The sequence below is a fragment of the Oncorhynchus clarkii genome, chromosome 20 (assembly GCF_045791955.1).
Source record: "Oncorhynchus clarkii lewisi isolate Uvic-CL-2024 chromosome 20, UVic_Ocla_1.0, whole genome shotgun sequence".
NCBI lineage: Eukaryota > Metazoa > Chordata > Actinopteri > Salmoniformes > Salmonidae > Oncorhynchus > Oncorhynchus clarkii.
The window spans coordinates 43,972,581-43,978,713 of record NC_092166.1 but is presented as its reverse complement, the minus strand read 5'-3'; positions in this window follow the sequence as shown (position 1 = coordinate 43,978,713).

The following is a 6,133-nucleotide window of genomic DNA, read 5'->3' as shown; positions in this document are numbered from 1 at the left end:
CTCTAACCAAACAATGTATCAAAGCCAATGATGTATTTTCTAAATGAGTGTTCTGGCTCTGGCCCAACCAGTGGTGTTGTGATGCCTGGAGAAATGGGTACTCAAATGCCCTGCCCGGTGAAGTAAAGGCGCCTTGTGTGATAACTTCTGTGAGAAACAGTGACATACACTCTGAATGATCAAAATGTATCAATCCCATATTGGTATTTCACAGTCAGGCCAACCCAAGATGTACTGTGCAAGTAGGCTAATAGTAGGCCTACTATTGAAACAGATCAATTAGGCTGTCAACTGAGTCAGAAATTCACGAGTTTCTGAATTTTACATTATTTTCTTCTGATTTTTGCTCTCAAAGTCACACTTATTTAATAGGAAAATAACTACATTGGATGTTTTAAGTCCATAATAATGCTTAAACCACAGCAGGAGACCCCTTTTGAGGTCTGGGAAAAATCAAATAAATGTAGATTTGTTTTGTGAAGTTACCCTTTAACATTTAATTAAGAGGGTTTTTTGGGAAAGCCTTTCCATCTACCAGAAGATGTTAGGCGTACAATAGCATCGCTATATTTTTCCTGTTCCTTGAAACCTGGACGTTTTACTTCATACTTCATATATTATGAGTCGTGTCTTACCTTGCTTCAAAGTAGCCTATAGCCAAAATCCCGCCAGAGAAAAGTGGAGGAAAATATTTTATTAAGACTTACTCATATGTGTTCTCCTGTTGTACTGGTTTTCTTTCAACTATCTTTCATTGTCTAGCAGCCAAAGGCATTATAGTAGTCATAATAACAATCCATGATAGTTGTTGCATCTTTAGATCTCCCCTCTTTCTAAATTTCTAACCAATATTTCCATCTCTGTCCATGAAACCTCTTGCATTTTAGAGTGATGTTTACATTCACGTGTAGGCCTACTGCCTTGTGCACATCGCTGTGCCTAAAATATCAACAAATAATAGTTTATCAACATTTTAAGATAAACATTCTGATCTGTTCCTCTCTCCTTCACTGCAGCCAACGTGAGTAAAACATTTAAACGTGTTAACCCTCGCAAGGCTGCCGGCCCAGACAGCATCCCTAGCCGCGTCCTCAGAGCATGCGCAGACCAGCTGGCTGGTGTGTTTACGGACATATTCAATCAATCTTTATCCCAGTCTGCTGTTCCCACATGCTTCAAGAGGGCCACCATTGTTCTTGTTCCCAAGAAAGCTAAGGTAACTGAGCTAAATGACTAGCACTTCCGTCATCATGAAGTGCTTTGAGAGACTAGTCAAGGACCATATCACCTCCATCCTACCTGACACCCTAGACCCACTGCAATTTGCTTACTGCCCCAATAGGTCCACAGACGACCCAATCGCAATCACACCGCACACTGCCCTAAACCATCGGGACAAAAGGAATACCTATGTAAGAATGCTGTTCATCGACTACAGCTCAGCATTTAACACCATAGTACCCTCCAAACTCGTCATTAAGCTCGAGACCCAGGGTCTCGACCTCGCCCTGTGCAACTGGGTCCTGGACTTCCTGACGGGCCGCCCCCAGGTGGTGAGGGTAGGTAACAACATCTCCACCCCGCTGATCCTCAACACTGGGGCCCCACAATGGTGCGTTCTGAGCCCTCTCCTGTACTCCCTGTTCACACATGACTGCGTGGCCATGCACACCTCCAACCCAATCATCAAGTTTGCAGACGACACTACAGTAGGCTTGATTATCAACAACGACAAGACGGCCTACAGCACATATGTCAGAGTCAAGGCCCGCGGGCCACATCCGGCCCGCAAGAAGGTTTTTTACGGCCCCTGGGATGATCTTGATTTATTATTAGAACCGGCCCGCAGCAAGCCGGCAGCCCGCAGATCTTTTACACGCACCAATACTACATTTCCCACAATGCAAAGGTGACGCACCGAGCAGTAGGCTGCTTCATTTCAATATTTATTGGCACAGCAGTCGTCAGCATCACAGTAAAATTAACTTTCAGATACCCATCAAAAATGGCAAAACGGAAGGTGGATACTGAGAACCGGGGGTTTCAAACAAGGTGGGAGTCGGAGTATATGTTCACGAAGGTAGCTGGAAAACCTGTGTGTCTTCTGTGTGGAGAAAGTGTGGCGGTACTGAAAGAGTATAATCTGAGACGACATTATGAAACGAAACACGCGGACAAAAACAAGAATATGGACATGGAACAAAGGCTACAAAAGGCAGAGGAATTAAAACGAGGCCTCAAATCTCGACAGGCTCTGTTCAAAAAAGCCAAATCACAAGGCCAGGCTGCTGTCAAGGCCAGTTTTATTTTGGCAGAAGAGATCGCTAAATCAGCCCGGCCATTTACGGAGGGGGATTTCATCAAAAACTGCATGATTAAAGTTTGTGACGAAGTTTGCCCAGAAAAAAGGCAACTCTTTTTAAATGTGAGTCTGAGCAGAAACACCATTGCCGAGAGAGTAGACCAGTTGTCCATCAATCTAAAAGAGCAGCTTGTGAAAAAGGGAAAATATTTTATTGCATATTCCTTGGCTGTGGATGAGAGCACCGACATTTCTGACATTGCCCAGTTGTCAATTTTCATCCGCGGAGTGGACTCCAACCTAAGCGTGACAGAGGAGTTTTTGGCTTTACGTCCTATGCATGGCACAACTACGGGGCATGATTTGTATGAAGAGGTGTCAAGATGTGTAAATGAGATGGAGCTGCCTTGGGAAAAACTTGTGGGTTTGACAACCGACGGAGCACCTGCGATGTGTGGACACAGGAGCGGACTGGTGGCGAAGATACGGGAAAAGATGCAAGAGGAAAACGCGACAGGTGAGCTGACAGCTTATCATTGTATCATACACCAGGAAGCGTTGTGCGGTAAAGCCTTGAAAATGGAGCATGTAATGAGCATCATCACGCGCACAGTTAACTTTATCAGAGCCAAAGGTTTGAATCACCGCCAGTTCAAGGCATTTCTGACGGAGTTAGAAACGGAGCATGGTGATTTGCCTTATCACACAGAGGTGCGATGGCTAAGCCAGGGAAAGGTGCTTCAAAGATGTTTCGAGCTTCGTGAGGAGATTTGTCTGTTCTTGGACAGCAAAGGGAAAGACACAACACAACTCCGAGACGAAATGTTTCTGTGTGAAATGGCTTTTCTGTGTGACATTACGAGTCATCTGAATGCAATAAACTTGCAGCTGCAGGGTCGGGATCGTGTCATCTCTGATATGTACAGTACAGTGAAGGCATTTAAAACCAAACTGACTCTGTGGGAGACGCAGATGCGGAAAGAAAATTTGAGCCACTTTCCCAGCTGCCAGACCATGAAAGAGAAGCTCTCTACCAGTGCGTTCCCGAGCACACAGTTGGCTGATAAAATAGGTATGCTTGCCGCTGACTTTCGACGCCGATTTGCTGACTTTGAAGCACAAAAAAGCAGGTTGGAACTGCTCGGTAACCCATTTGCTGTTGACGTGGAAAGCTCACCACCAAACCTCCAAATGGAGTTGATTGACCTCCAATGCAATGATGCACTGAGGGCAAAATATGCGGCAGTGGGTGCTGCGGAGTTCGCCCGTTTCCTCCCCGGCACAATGCCCCAGCTGCGCATCCAGGCTGCTCAAACGTTGTCTATGTTTGGCAGCACATACCTGTGTGAACAACTGTTTTCTTTGATGAACCTGAACAAAACATCACACAGAAGTCGACTTACTGCTGAACACCTCCACTCAATTCTGAGGATTTCTTCAGCTCAGAGCCTTACCCCGAACATTGATGAACTTGTGGAAAAGATGGGACACCACCAAGTATCACCCTCAACCTCAAACAAGTGAACATTACTGTGCAATCACATATTTAGAGTTTTTACTCAGTTCAAGTTTAAAAGTTAAAATTTAATATTTGTTTTCACTGCATGTTACTTCTCCTTAAACAAAGTGTTGTTTTTGATTAATAGATTTTTGCACTTTATTTTTTTGTATTTCAATCCAATTATATTTTAAAAATATTTCAGTTGAGTGGATGATAGAAAATTGCTATTATTGTTTTTTCTTTGAAGTAAATTTAGCCCACTTTTGCTAAAATAGAAAATATAGTCTACTGATGGTGCCTTGAATACCGGTTTCTTTCATTTAATGTTCATGTTATGGGGATATTTATATAAAGGAAATTTGTCTTTTGTGTCTGTTGAAAATTAAAGATTACTGACAGAGCCATAAGAAAATATTGCTTTATTTATCTGATCATATTGTAATATATTTGTTAGGTTTTCAGTAGGTTCAATTAGGTTCACTAGACTATATGCGTCATTTAAAAATTTTTCAATGAACATTCGAACAGTCCGGCCCTCGTCTTGTAGCTGATTTTTTTATTTGGCCCTCCGTCCATTTGACTTTGACACCCCTGGCCTACAGGGAGGAGGTGAGGGCCCTCGGGGTGTGGTGTCAGGAAAATAACCTCACACTCAATGTCAACAAAACAAAGGAGATGATCATGGACTTCAGGAAACAGCAGAGGAGGCAGCCCCCTATCCACATCAACGGGACAGTAGTGGAGAAAGTGGAAAGTTTTAAGTTCCTCGGCGTACACATCACGGATAAACTGAAATGGTCCACCCACACAGACAGCCTGGTGAAGAAGACGCAGCAGCGCCTCTTCAACCTCAGGAGGCTGAAGGAATTTGGCTTGTCACCCAAAAACACTCACAAACTTTTACAGATGCACAATCGAGAGCATCCTGTCGGGCTGTATCACCGCCTGGTACAGCAACTTCTGCGCCCACAACCATAAGGCTCTCCAGAGGATAGTGAGCCCTGCACAACGCATCACCGGGGCAAACTACCTGCCCTCCAGGACACCTACACCACCCAATGTCACAGGAAGGCCAAAAAGATCATCAAGGACAACAACCACCCGAGCCACTGCCCTAACACCCAGCTATCATCCAGAAGGTGAGGTCAGTACTGATGCATCAAAGCTGGGACTGAGAGACTGAAAAACAGCTTCTATCTCAGAGCCATGTTAAACAGCCATCACTAACATTGAGTGGCTGCTGCCAACATACTGACTCATCTCTAGCCACTTTAATAATTAAAAATAGAATGTAATAAATGTATCACTAGCCACTTTAAACAATCCCACTTTATATAATGTTTACATACCCTACATTAACATCTCATATGTATATACTGTACTCTATACCATCTACTGCATCTAGCCTATGCCGTCCGATTAGATTACTTGTTAGATATTACTGCATGGTCGGTACTAGAAGCACATGCATTTTGCTACATTCGCATTAACATCTGCTAACCATGTGTATGTGACAATTAAGATGTGATTTGTATAGCCTTATTAATTGATATGACGTATATGTCCACTACACTACTTTGATACACATTGTGGGGATCAAGAAGTGAGTATATGCAATGCCCACTGAAAAATAAGTGGGTATACAGGCTTATACCTGTGTATACCCTCCACTGGGCTCAACCCATCAGTTTCTGGGACGAATCAGACGGTCTAGAATAGATTTCAATTCTAGAAATGGTCTGGGAGGGATCACATCCCTCCCAGAAGATACTATTTACTTAACCAGGTAAGCTAGTTGAGAACAAGTTCTCATTTGCAACTGTGATCTGGCCAAGATCAAGTATAGCAGATCGACACACAACAACACAGAGTTACACATGGAATGAACAAAACATACAGTCAATCATACAGTAGAAAAAAGAAAACAAAGTATATAAACAGGGAGTGCAAATTAGGTCAAATAAGGCAATAAATAAATAGAAGTAATTACAATATGGCAATTAAACACTGGAATGGTAGATGTGCAAAAGATGGATGTGCAAGTAGAGATACTGTGGTGCAAAAGGAGCTAAATAAATAAATACAGTATGGGGATGAGGTAGATAGATGGGCTGTATACAGATGGGCTATGAACAGGTGCAGTGATCTGTGAGCTGCTCTGACAGCTGGTTCTTAAAGCTAGTGAGGGAGATGGGAATCTCCAGCTTCAGTGATTTTTGCAGTTCGTTCCAGTCAGTGGCCAATGTCCATGGGCTTGGCACAGCTTTTGGCCGGAGCTAGCCAATGACAACCAGAGGCACGCTACCTAATTTCTACAATAGATTTTTTAA